At 41.3% G+C, this 12,971-nt stretch overlaps 1 long non-coding RNA gene across 1 annotated transcript; it reads left to right on the top strand.

The window, feature by feature from the left end:
* The first annotated feature begins 2,786 nt into the window (after window positions 1–2,786).
* Window positions 2,787–11,775, top strand: LOC119876276. The gene is made up of 3 exons (XR_005358905.1): window positions 2,787–2,936; window positions 6,504–6,628; window positions 11,450–11,775. It is a non-coding gene; the product is annotated as an uncharacterized LOC119876276 (long non-coding RNA).
* Window positions 11,776–12,971: the final 1,196 nt, after the last annotated feature.

The following is a 12,971-nucleotide window of genomic DNA, read 5'->3' on the forward strand; positions in this document are numbered from 1 at the left end:
CATGGCCAAGTTACCTCAGCTCCCTGTCCTTAAATTTCCTGATCTGTAAAATAAGAAGAGTTAGCTTGGTTTATAGTGTTCTGGCACAGATAAATATAGAATGTACATTGAAATAAAATGCTCCGTTCATGGTAACTGTTTTATAATTCAGTACTGTTTCACGTTTGGTAACTAATTGAAATGCTCGAATTTCTAAAATGTATAGACAAAAGAGAAAAATAAATGTATTATTCTGTATCAGGTAAATAGATACTTCGAAACAAAAAGAATGAAAGACAAAAAACACAAGACTGAGAGCTCATGTAAGCCAATAAAAATCTTTGTCTGAAAAAGCTTGAGAGGTTGTCTAAATTTTTCCTAGGCTTTGTCATCTGACCTCTAGATCATTTGATCGCATCTAAGCAGGAGGAAGGGTGATAGAATCTAAACCCCTCCTCTTTGCAATGTACAAGTTGCAAAACTGGTCTGAGGCTTGGGATTGGGAGGCCAGGACATGCAAGCACAATGGAATTAGCAATTTGCTATGAAGTTGTATCCTACAGATCGTCTTACAGGGGATGATGAAAAGCTGAGGGCAATTAACAATAGAAAATTAGCTGTGAAGGCCAAAGAGCATCTTTGGTATCCTAGAGACCCCTTTTCTCTTGTAATGAGAAGCAGAAAAAGCTAAAAACTAAACTCAGAATTGAATAGATTTCCTAGCTTCAAAAACAATTGAATACATAATGCAAGAAGATCTATTATGCCACTGTCAGGGCCCTGGTTGGGAAACCTGGGAATCCTGACACATGAAATAAGGATATCTGCATATTTCTTGAAGATTTTTGTTCTACAGACTTACCTAAATCCTCAGAGCCTGCAAAGGTAGCCTACTTCTCCTCATTATGAGTAATACTGTCTTCATAGAGGAAGATATTCTAGACACCTTTCCTCCACAGTGCAACTGGGCCCAAACCACCAAGTTAATAGGAGTGACAGCCACGTTCATGTTGAGCCTGATAAGGGAGAACAGGGCCTATACACCACAGGAGCTGTGAGAATCAGATTTTCCACATGGAACCAAGGCGTACCTGAGTGACTGGATCTTGAGAATATCTTATCAAAGGGGCTGAAACTTAAGACTGAATAAAGTAGAGTTTATTGATTTGGGGGAACTCTCTTGAGATACTGGGTTGAGTACCCTTCCAAGACACTCAACGGACAGTACAAATTCAATGCAACACTGGCAGAGGAAAGCGGTGGCTTATGCTGAACTAAGTTGAAATGCTTGAATTTTTGTAATTCAATGAGCAGAAAGAATGCAAAGTTCAGGCAATGAGCACACTTGAGTAGACCTATCATGTGAGGCTGAAAAACCCATCAGAGGATTTTGTTCCATGGAAGTCCCATGGATCATGCAATTTACCAAGGCCATCAGGTATAGGTCAGTGAGAAGCATCAGCATCACTAAGAAGTCTAGTGGTGGCTCTCTTGAAGACAAGTAGTAGTATTTAACTACCAGAAGCCAATGGTTCACAATGATCGTAATGATGGGCCAAACCCTTGGCCTGCAGGGTTGTAGAGATGGTTAGTAGATCACAGTGTCCCTAGGGCAATATCAATAGGCAAAAAAAAAAAAAAAAAAAAAAAAAAAAAGGCTGCTTTATGTCTCCAATCAAAAGAAAGCAAGAATGGATATGGAGCACCTGGGTGGCTGAGTTGGTTTAGCATTCAACTTTTGATTTCATATCAGGTCATGGTCTCAGGGTCATGAGATCAAGCTCTGCACTCAACATAGAATATGCTTGAGATTCTCTCTCTCCCTCTTCCTCTGGTCCTCTCCCTGCTCACACACTATCTTTCTATAAATAAACAAACAAACAAACAAACAAACAAAATCTTTAAAATAATAATAATAAAAAAGAAAGAAAGAATGGATAAACAGAGGACTGCAGAAAGTTTTCTTAATAAAAATTCATGATTCCTTGTTCAGTTTCTAGACCTGTGCCAGGTACAAAATTTGGGTCCATTTTATCTTATTTTTTATTTTTTAAAATAATTTATTTATTTATTCATGTAAGACACACAGAGAGAGGCAGAGACATAGGCAGAGGGAGAAGCAGGTTCCCTGTGGGGAGCCTGATATGGGACTCGATCCCAGGACTCCAGGATCATGACCTGAGCCAAAGGCAGACACTCAACCGCTGACCCACCCAGGTGTCCCTGGAGTCCATTTTAGTATAGGTGCAAGTCATAAGATAGAAACTACACAGTGATTTAAACAAGGGAAGTTCAATGTAAAAAAAATGATAGAAAAGTAACTATAAGATATATATAGACCTTGGAGCAGAGAAAGAGTAAGCAAGGCAGGGACAAACATATACAGGAGTTCAGACCTCACTGGAGAAAGCAGAGTTGCAGTTCACTGGATAGTGAAAAATTCTCTGACTTTTCAGATCAGAGATGGTCTACAGTCACTAGGCATAAGCAAGTCACAACCTGTGGCTGTGCACAGTATACAGAGAAAGCTACTTCCATAAGGGAGCTAAAAATTAATGGGCTTCAGTGTATCTTTTTTCTTTTCTCTGTAAGTGCAGAAATACTTTCAAAAGGATCTGTCCCAAAGGACAGTCCTTAAATGCTTCAGTAATTGTCAAACATCATAGCCACTTAAGTTTCTAAGGCACTTGCTTCATCTAGCAGTTCATCACAATCAACCACAGCTTGATTAATTGTGATCTCATTGTATGCAATGAGTTGTGAGCCACCCACTTCCCATCAGCAATGTGCTCAGCACTGCACTCAGGACCAGGGAATGACCAATCTGATTCCCAAATCCTAACTTTCTGGGGCCATTCTCATCCTCTGTCAGTCTGGGTCCAATCAAGAGACAGAAACCACACTATGATTTTTTTTTTTACTTTTTATTATTTTTTTCACACTATGATTTAAAAAGGGTAAGTACAATATTAAGAATAGTTAGGCTATGATCAAAGAATAAGTATAGGATACAAAGGTACTCTAGGGCTGAAGGGAAAATGCCCAAGGAAGGACAAACTTCTATTGAGGGTGTTTTCCTCCAATGGCTGGGGTTCAGACTTTGTCAGAGAAGGCATGGTTGCAACCCACTAAATGGCAAAGATGTGTGCTGGCTTCTTAGGCCAGAGCTGGTCTAGTTTCTGGACTAGCAGGGAGACAATCATAGAGGATGGTTGCCTGCAGTGGCCAGTGCAAATGGGATGCCTGGAGAGCACAATGTCTATGTCAGTAAAGCCACATCGCTGTCAGGTATGTCTAGAGGAGAGGTAGAGACCAGCAGAAAGAGGTGGGATGCTGGTGCTGGCTAGAGGCTTGGAGGGCACAATATCTGTATCGAGAAGGCCCTGGGAAGATTGTTGGGCTAAGCTTGGAGCATTCCTTGGAACATTCTGGGAGCAAGACTGGGTCAGCACCACCGACCACATCACTTGTTGACAGCACAGCAGCCAGAATGAGTGGAAGAAGCTCTTTAAAAAAAAAAAAAAAAAAAAAAAAAAAAAGATTTTATTTATTTATTCATGAGAGACACAGAGAGAGAGAGAGGCAGAGACACAGGCAGAGGGAGAAGCAGGCTCCTCCCAGGAGCCTGATGTGGGACTCGATCCTGGGACTCCAGGATCATGCCCTGGGCTCAAGACAGGTGCTAAACTGCTGAACCACCCAGGCATCCCGTAGCTCCTTCTTCCTGTAATATTCCTCTAGCCCCTGACATTGAGAAAGCTTAGCATGTTGCTCACTGTAAAGGATAAGTACTTAAAAGAATTTCATCCATTATCATAGAGTAAGTACTGAAGGGTAAATTTGGAGCTGAGGGGTAATAAATTAATAAGTAGGACACCACTAAATAAAGAGGTGGTTTGTCTCCAGGAAGAAGGGACCCTGAAACACCCCAGCAAATATGTACTCATTTCTCCTTGTTCTTTCCCAAGGGATGAATGGCCATTGGCTTGGGTGACTGTAAACTGGGAGAAGAGAAATACCAATACATTTTGAAAACTACTGGAACAGTGTCTAATATTTGACATTGATACTGTGAGGGTTAATTTCATGTGTCAACTTGGCTAAGCTATAGTGCCTAGATGTTTGGTGTACTACCAGTCTATGGTGTGGTGAAGACATTTTCAGGTGTGGCCTAACATTTAAATTAGTAGACTTTGAGTCCAGCAGATTACCCTCCATAATTCCGAGTAGTCCTCATTCAATCAGTTGAAGAGCTTAAGAATGAAGACTGAGTCATCTTTAGGAAAAAGGAATTCTTCCCCCAGGCTGCCTGTGGACTTGAGCTACAATAGCAACTGTTCCCTGGGCCTCCAGCCTGCCAGTCTTCCTTGCAGATGTGCCTGTTGCTATAATCACATGAGCCAGTTTGTTAAAATCTCTTTCTTTTGGGACGCCTGGGGTGGCTCAGTGGTTGGGCACCTGTCTTTGGTTCAGGTCTGATCCTGCATCCCGGGATCGAGTCCTGCATCGGGCTCCCTGCAAGGAGCCTGCTTCTCCCTCGTCTGTGTCTCTGCCTCTCTCTCAGTCTGTGTCTCTCATGAATAAATAAATAAATAAATCTTTTTTAAAAAAAATCTCTTTCTTTTCACATGCACACACACACACACACACACTATTATTTTGTTTCCCTGAAAAACGTCAACAAATACAAATACCTAGGAAACTCAGGGTCATTGTAAACCTCTGCAGAGTGGATGCAAAAGTAAACCAGGCAATAAGTAGGTTTGTGGCCAAAGTATGGCTTAAAATCAATATATTAGGTATTTGCACTGACCCTGTGGCTTTTTTCTCCAATTCCTGACTGTATAATTGAGATAGAATTACTTGGTATTTGGAGTAACCCTTGGTCTGTAGAGGTAAGAAATATGGTAGTAACTAGGCCAAGTAAAAACCTCTGAAACTGCCCTATCCTCATCCCTAATCAAGATACAAACAACATTGTATCTAAAGGAGTATGGAATGGATTAGTATCAGCCTTAAGGATCTCAAGGAGGCAGGGATGGTGGCCACAACCATATTTCCCTGTATCCAGCCAGTCTAGCCTCTGTAGAAACCAGGTGCTAGATTCTGGAGAATGACAGTAGACCAATGCAGGCTCAACCAAGTAATATCCCCAATTTCAGCTAACATGCTAAACATGGTATCTTCTTTTTCTTTTTTTTTTTTTTCTTTTTTTTTTGGTAGACTCCAAAAAAAAAGTCTGTGTGGAGCCCAATGTGGGGCCCAAACTGACAACCCCAAGATCAAGACATGAGCTGAGATCAAGAGTCAGACACTCAGCTGACTGAGCCACCCAGGCGCCCCCTAAACATGATATCTTACTTAGAGTTGATTAATTCTGGCCTTAGATACATGGTGTATGGCCATTAACATAAAGAATATATTATTTTCTATCCCAATCAAGATAGAGGACCAGAGGGACGTGTGGGTGGCCTCAGTGGTTGAGTGTCTGTCTTGAGCTTGGGGTGTGATCCCAGGGTGCCAGGATCGAGGTCTCACATCAGGCTCCCCACAGGGAGTCTGCTTCTCCCTCTGCCCTATGTCTCTGCCTCTCTGCCTCTGCCTCTCTCTCCTTAAAAAGAAAAAAAAAGATAAAAGACCAGGATCAGGGCAGCCCTGCTGGCCCAGTGGTTTAGCGCCGCCTTCAGCCCAGGGCATGATCCTGGAGACCTGGGATCGAGTCCCGCGTCAGGCTCCCTGCATGGAGCCTACTTCCCCTCTGCCTCTCTCCTCTCTCTCTCTCTCTCTCTCTGTGTGTCTCTCATGAATAAATAAATAAAATCTAAAAAAAAAAAAAAGACCAGGATCAGTTCACATGAAATGGACAATAATACACATTCACAGTTTTGTCATTGTGCTATGTTAGGCTATCTGACATTAATACAGTCCAAAGAGATCTGAACTCTGGATGTTCCCCAAAATATCACATTAATTCATTACAGTGACAGCAATCATTCTGATTTGGCAGGATGAGCCAGAATTGACTAGCACACTGGAAGCCTTGATAAAACACATGCATGTACTCTAGTAAGTAGACAATACATCCTGTGATCATCCAGGGAGCTGTCATTTCAGTAAAGTTTTTAAAGCTCCAGTGGGCAGGTACATCCCAGAACATCTCTCCAAAGCAAAAGACAAATTGATGCATCTTGCACCTTTCCATGTTCGGTGGCTTCAGAGTCACTTTGATTTAGCTGAAACTTATTCTTTCCAGGCGACCCCAGCCAACGACAAACACAGTGAATGCATGTTATGGATTGAATGTGTCCCTCACCCACAAGTTACATATTGAAGCTCTCACTCCTAAGGTGGTGGTGCTATGGTCTGAGTATTTGTGTCCCCACCAAATCCATCCATTAAAATACTAATGCCCGATGTGATGGGTAGTAGTTAGGGCCTTTGGGAGGTGCTTATGTCATGAAGGGGAGGTCCTTGGGTAACGAAGGTGGAACTCACACAAATGCAATTTTCTATTCTTTTAAAAGAGAGAAAACAGAGTTTCCCAGCCCTTTCTGCCATCTGAGGACACAGCATGAGGTCTATGACCCAGAAGAGGGCCCTTATCCAACCATGCTGGCATGCTGATCTCAGGCTCCCAGCCTCCAGAACTGTGAGAAAAAAAACGTGAATTTCTGTTGTTATAAGCCATCCAGTCTGTGGTATTGGTTCTAGCAGCCTGAACAGAGTAAGAGAGATAATGTGTGGAGATGAGGACTTTGGCACTAATTAGGGTTTCAACTGAGTCATGACCATGGGGCCCTGATAATATGACTAGTGGCCTTAGAAGAAGAGGATGAGAGAAATCTCTCTCTCTCTCCTCACAAATATAGAGGAAAGTCCACATGAGGACTCAGGGAGAAGGCAGCCATCTGCAAGCTGAGAAGGAGTTCTTACCAGGCAACTGACATGTCAAACTTTGATCTGGACCCTCCTTAGCCTCCAGGCCTCCCCAGTCTACCAGGGTGTTATGGTAGCCGTAGTCACCTGGCCATTAATACCCAACCAGACTCTTTAATCTGTGATCTGGATGCAACTCCGTAGGCTGATGAAGACTAGTCAGATCTGACATTACAGTCTTTATTGGTAAAATTATTCAAAATTCCATGGTTTGGCATTTTGTTTTTTTTTTAATATAAGCAAATACTAGCACATATATTTGAATCCTCTCCTCCCTTTCTTAGGTAAATGGTAACATACTATGTATGCTTTTTCCTCCCTGCTTCTTACACTTATCAGTATATTCTAAAGATAACTCCACTATAAGACATAGAAATTTTTATTCTTTTTAGACATCTGCTTGGTACTGTATTCTCGAAGGTGCACAGGAGGTTCCTTAATCCCTATTGTTGACACTGGGTGGCTTTCAGCAATTTTGTCACAGTTCACCTTTGGGATGGAGTCTCAGAAGTATAACCGCTAAGTCAAAGAGCAAATGTAAATGCACTGTGAACTGGCATTCACACTTTCGTTGGCCAGGAAGCCTATTTCTACTCCTAAATTTGCCATTCTCCTTCAAGGCATCTCTTTCCATCCAGTCAAGTCAGACATCTGGAAATTTCCTCCGACCTTCCTTTTATTTCCTACCTCCATCAAAGTAGACCTAAAATATTGTGTGTGGGGTTTTTTTTTTTTTTTTAAGATTTACTTATTTATTTATTTATTCATGAGAGACACAGAGAGAGTCAGAGACATAGGCAGAGGGAGAAGCAGGGTCCCCACAGAAAGCCCAATGTGGGACTCAATCCCAGGATCCAGGATCAAGTCCTGAGCTGAAAGCAGATGCTCGACCACTTAGCTACCCAGGTGCCCCAAAGTGGGCCTAAAATTAAAATAATTTACCTTCTAGGGATTGGGTTCTCACTTTCAGCCCTGAAATCCAAGGCTTTAATTTGAACTCTTGTAAACTCTTTAGACGTATTCTCTTCAACATTACATTATTAGTGTCTTGGGGCACACATACATTAGAGTGTAATAATAGGAATCTGACATGGCTGGAAGGTCAGAGAATGCTTGCATTAAGAGAATGATTCCTGAACTTACACCTGAAGACCAAGCAGACACTGACTAGAGAAAGGGCTTTCTAGGCAGAGGGGAAGCATAGCCTAAGGTAGTGTGGTAGGAGAGCATGTGAACAATAGGAGGAACTGAAAGAAAGCTAATGAATTGAGGCACAAAGTAACAAGAAAGTAACTGGAGAGATAGATAGAGCCCAGCACATGTGAAGTTTGGTAGACTAGATTTGGGATTCCCTGTTTTATTCTAAAAATAGATAGACAAAACCGTTTAAAAAATTTAAAGCAACAGGGTGACACAATCAGATTTGGGGATTGAAACCATCATTCTGGCTACCGGTGGAAACAAAAAATTGGATTAACCCAGGCAAAAGACACTGATAGAGGGTGATGGCAAGTGGTAGTGGCAAAGTAGACAGATTCAAAAAATAATTTAAAAATAGATTTAACAAAGGGGCATGTGGGTGGCTTCAGTCAGTTGGACATCTGCTTTTGGCTCAAGTCATGGTCCTGGGGTCCTGGATGGAGTCCCACATCGGGCTCCCTGCTCCTGGGGAGTCTGCTTCTTCTCCCTCTCCCTCTGGCACTCCTCCTGTTTATGCTCTCTGACTCTGTCTTTCAAATGAATAATAAAATATTTAGTTTTTATAAAGATTTTATTTATTTAGTTGCAAGAGAGATAGCAAAAGAGAAAGAGAGTAATGAGCACCAGTGTGGGAGGGGCAGAAAGAGGAGAGAGAAGCAGATCCCCTGCTGAGCAGGAAGTCCAGATTGTGAACCTGAGCCCAAGGTCAGACACTTAGCTGAATGAGCCAACAAGGCATCCCTAAAGAAAATCTCAAAAAAAAAAAAAAAAAAAAAATTACATAAAAGAAACGAATTAAATATTTTAGAGTCGATACAAAGAGACAAGGCTTAGCAATAGGTTGCTTAAGGGATGTCTCCCTAACTTTGTTCCTGCTCCTATGACTTCATGAACACTGATCACTGAACTAGGGAATCTGAAGACAACCAGGTTGGGCAGAGTGGAAGATAGGGTGGAAATCTAGAGTTGGATTTTGGACAATGGTAAGTCTGAAGTGCTTTTGAAATTCTCTTTTCTCTCTCTCTCTCTCTTTTTAGTACAAAAAGGTGTTTTTATTAGAGCTCAGGGAAAGGACCTGTGAGCAGAAAGAGTGCCTGCAGTGCATTTGAAATTCTAAGATAAGATGCATTTGAAATTCTAAGATAAGATTGTAAGCACTAGGTGGGAAATAAAGCAGCACAAAGGTCTGGCTGATGATATACATTTCTGAGTCACTGCAATGACATACTTTGGAATCACGGATCTATATGAGAATGGTCTCAGTATGTAATGAGGAGGGGCAGGCCTATATCAAGTCTTGAGAAGGACTGATGACATTCACCTTGGGAAAGAGGAAGAGTACAACACAAATGTAATAAAGAAATAGCAGCATGTGGGGGTGGGGAACAGGGCATTAAAAGGAAACTGGGGAAGTGAATGGTTAAAGGAGAGACTGCTTGGTTGTGTTGATTGCTGCTTGAGGATGGTTTAAAATGAAGCCGTGAAAAATATGATCATTGGATTGAGTAACTGAGTCATTAGTAACTTCCACAAGGTCAGTGTCAGAGAAGGATGCAGGTGAAGCCTCATTACAGTTTGTTGAGGAAAGATAGAAGGTGAAAAAATTGAGATAGCTTTCTCTTCAGAGAAGTTTGACTGGGAAAGCAAGTATAGAAGTGTAGAACCAGCTCGAGGCCAGCATGCAGTAAAGGGAGGTCTTTTAAAGGTAGGAAAGTGTTTTGAATTCAGGTGGGAAAGAACAAGAGGGATTATTGCTTCAAGAAGGAGGGGAATAGGGGTACCTGGGTGGCTCAGTTGGTTAAGTGTCCGAGTTGGGCTCAAGTCATAATCTCAGCGTCCTGGGATCAAGCCCTGCATGGGGCTCCAGGCTCAGCAGAGTCTGCTTCTCCCTCTGACTCTGCTTCTGCCCCTCCCCCTGCTCATGCGCTCACACACTCTCTCTCTGAAATAAATAAAGTCTTGAAAAAAAAAAAAGAACGGGGGGGGGGGTAAAAAAAAAAAAAAGAAGAAGAAGGAGAGGACTAAGGAACCAAGCCCCTGAGAAGAGAAGGCCAGAGGGAATTAGATCTTCACTGAGGAATTGGCTGGCGATTAGAAGGGACACTTTACCAGATGGAATAGGAAGGAGAAAGGAGATGATGGCAGGCACAGCATGGAACTTTGTGCTCTAGTAATAAGATGATCCAAGAGTGCCCATCTGATGGTGTCTCTTTTCCCAATTAAGTTGGAAGAGATGTTGTTGGGTGAAGATAGCAGTGGGGATGAAAGATTGAAAGATTGAGGCTTGAGAGAACTGTGTGAAACAGTATTACCAGCGAACTCGAACGTGAGCTTATAAGAGAAATGTGGTATGATGATCCCACAATATTGACAGCTCACTTTAACTTGTCAGTTGGCATGACCATTCTTCTGTATTTAACACCTTGTCTTGTAAATTAATGCAAATTGATCTCTGCAAGAGTTTAGTCTGAATTAACCAGATGATGGTTTCAATTCTCCACTTATGTCTTACTCTGGATCTCCCAAAAGCAGAGCTCAAAACAGAGGGTTTACATGCCCTCATTTTATTGAGGAGTACAGTCCCAGAGAAGGAGAGTGAAGGACAAGGACAGCAAAGCAAGGATGGTGGGAAAGCCAAAGTGAAACAGCACATGCTAGTGCTAATTGTTGCAAAGAGCTATTGATTGCTAGATTCAAAGACTGGGTGGGTTCTTAAGAATTAAGACATGCTGTGTGTCAGAACTACCCACTTTGCAGGCCAGGGGGTAGAAAGGAGAAAGATTTTATCCACTGGCTACGATCTATAAGATCACAGACTCAGTCCCTGCACCCTTAGGTTGCATATTCTGGGTGCAAGTGGATCCCTAGTAGGAAGCTCTGGAGTGGGAGGACAGACATGAGAGGCAGGGCAGGAGGTGAAGTGCTTTCAACTTTGGCCCATGTGAACTTTGTCAGAGCTCATACAGAGCTGGCATAAGAAATAGGTACATTCAAAGAAGTATTATATAACTTATAATTGGCAATATGACTTACTGATTTGACTAAAGTCAAGTAACTCTTCAGAAACACAGACAAAAATGGAAATGAACTCGCTGTTTCTAAAGGCATTAAGAGAAGTCCTCTCACCTGGATGGTGAGCTGATCTGAAATTTTAAGATGCTTCCCATATAGCAGGAGAATTTCAGGTTTGCTTTGGGCAGACTTACACAGGAAATAATTTTAAAATCGTTTCTATTTTTTAAATTGTTATTATTTTAAAATTATTTAAATTTTTACTTAAATTTAAAATGTAAAATTATTTAAATTATTATTTAAAAGTGTTATATTTTAACAGGGCAGGAGAATCTTGTGGATTTTGAATGAGGACTTTTTTTCCTGAATCCTGAAGCTTCCCTGTTCTGCCATCTAGTGTTCACTGGTGTCTCAGAGGGTCATGTGTAAGGAGTTTCTTTATCTGTTTCTCAATGGCAGTGCTACCAACATTTTGTGGCAAGGCAATTTCTAGTTGAGGGATTGCTTCTGAGGTATTTGGGGATGTTTATATTCTTGTCCCCCACCCACATCCCCCCAGGCATTGTGGGCTGAAAACACTCCCACATGTTTTCAAATGTGCCCCAGTACCCTAACCTTTGAAAACCACTGCAGGAAGGGTTAATGGTGAGCCCCTACTTTACATGTGAGAAAAACAGGCTTGGAGACACAAAGAAGCAAGTTCACGCTACAGATATGCACTGGAGTAGGTGCTCCATAAACAGAAGTTCTTTCCTAACTTCCCTCTGTAGCGGGTATTTAAGTCACTTACTGTAATAGGACACAACTTATAAAATATTCTATTGTCACAGAGTTGTATTTCATAAAGTGAGTTTCACTTGTCAAATCACCATGCTAGCACAGTGTTAGCACTTTGTTAGCAAAGAGAGAATAAAGGATAGATCCAAGAGAAGTCACAAAACATGAAAAGCATTGAGAATTTGAGCAAAGATTGTAGGAAGAAATTATAAATAAGCCAGGCTATTCAGCCTAGAATTGGAATGAGGATTTGATACTGGCCTTTTAGCATATGAAAGATTTTCACACAGTGAATGAAGTGTATATGTGACATGCTATATAGTCAGAGATGCTGTGAGTTAATGTTATTTGCAACAGGGTAATGTTTGTAGAGAGCTCAAAGCTTACCAAGCACTTTCATATATATTATCTCATTTGAATAATTTTTATAGCAGTGAGTTGAGTTTAAAATGGCAATTATGTGTATCTTGTTCTTTACATATGTAAAAGATGAAGGAAAAACAATCATTACTGATAAAAATGAGAGAAAGGACTACTAGATAAAACATATTCAATGATTCAGGTTTTATTTATTTAAAAGCTTTTATTTATTTACTTGAGAAAGAGAGTATGAGTAGGAAGAGGAGAAGAAGTACAGGGAGAGGGAGAAGCCGATTCCCTTTGAGCAGGGAGCCTGATGTGGAGCTCGATCCCAGGACCCCAAGATCGTGACCCAAGTGAAGGCAGACACGTAACCAACTGAGCCACCCAGATGACCCAATGATTCAGGTTTTAATTAGGTAGGAAGATGTGAGTTCATATGGGCAGGCCCATGCCTGACCACCTGACATCTGGGAAATACAGGGAATTGGTTAATTTAATGAATATATAAAGTGTATCTCTCTCTCTTTCAAAGATAGATAGATAGATAGATAGATAGATAGATAGATAGATAGATAGATAGAACATATATAACAAGATGTGGCTTGCTGAACAAACCAACAAACCATCAATCAAAGTGAAATCAAATTCAAAGAGAAAGTACCCATGCATGACATATTATACACTATCACTGAAAACAAACCCCA

The sequence above is a fragment of the Canis lupus genome, chromosome 5 (assembly GCF_011100685.1).
Source record: "Canis lupus familiaris isolate Mischka breed German Shepherd chromosome 5, alternate assembly UU_Cfam_GSD_1.0, whole genome shotgun sequence".
NCBI classification, from domain to species: domain Eukaryota; kingdom Metazoa; phylum Chordata; class Mammalia; order Carnivora; family Canidae; genus Canis; species Canis lupus.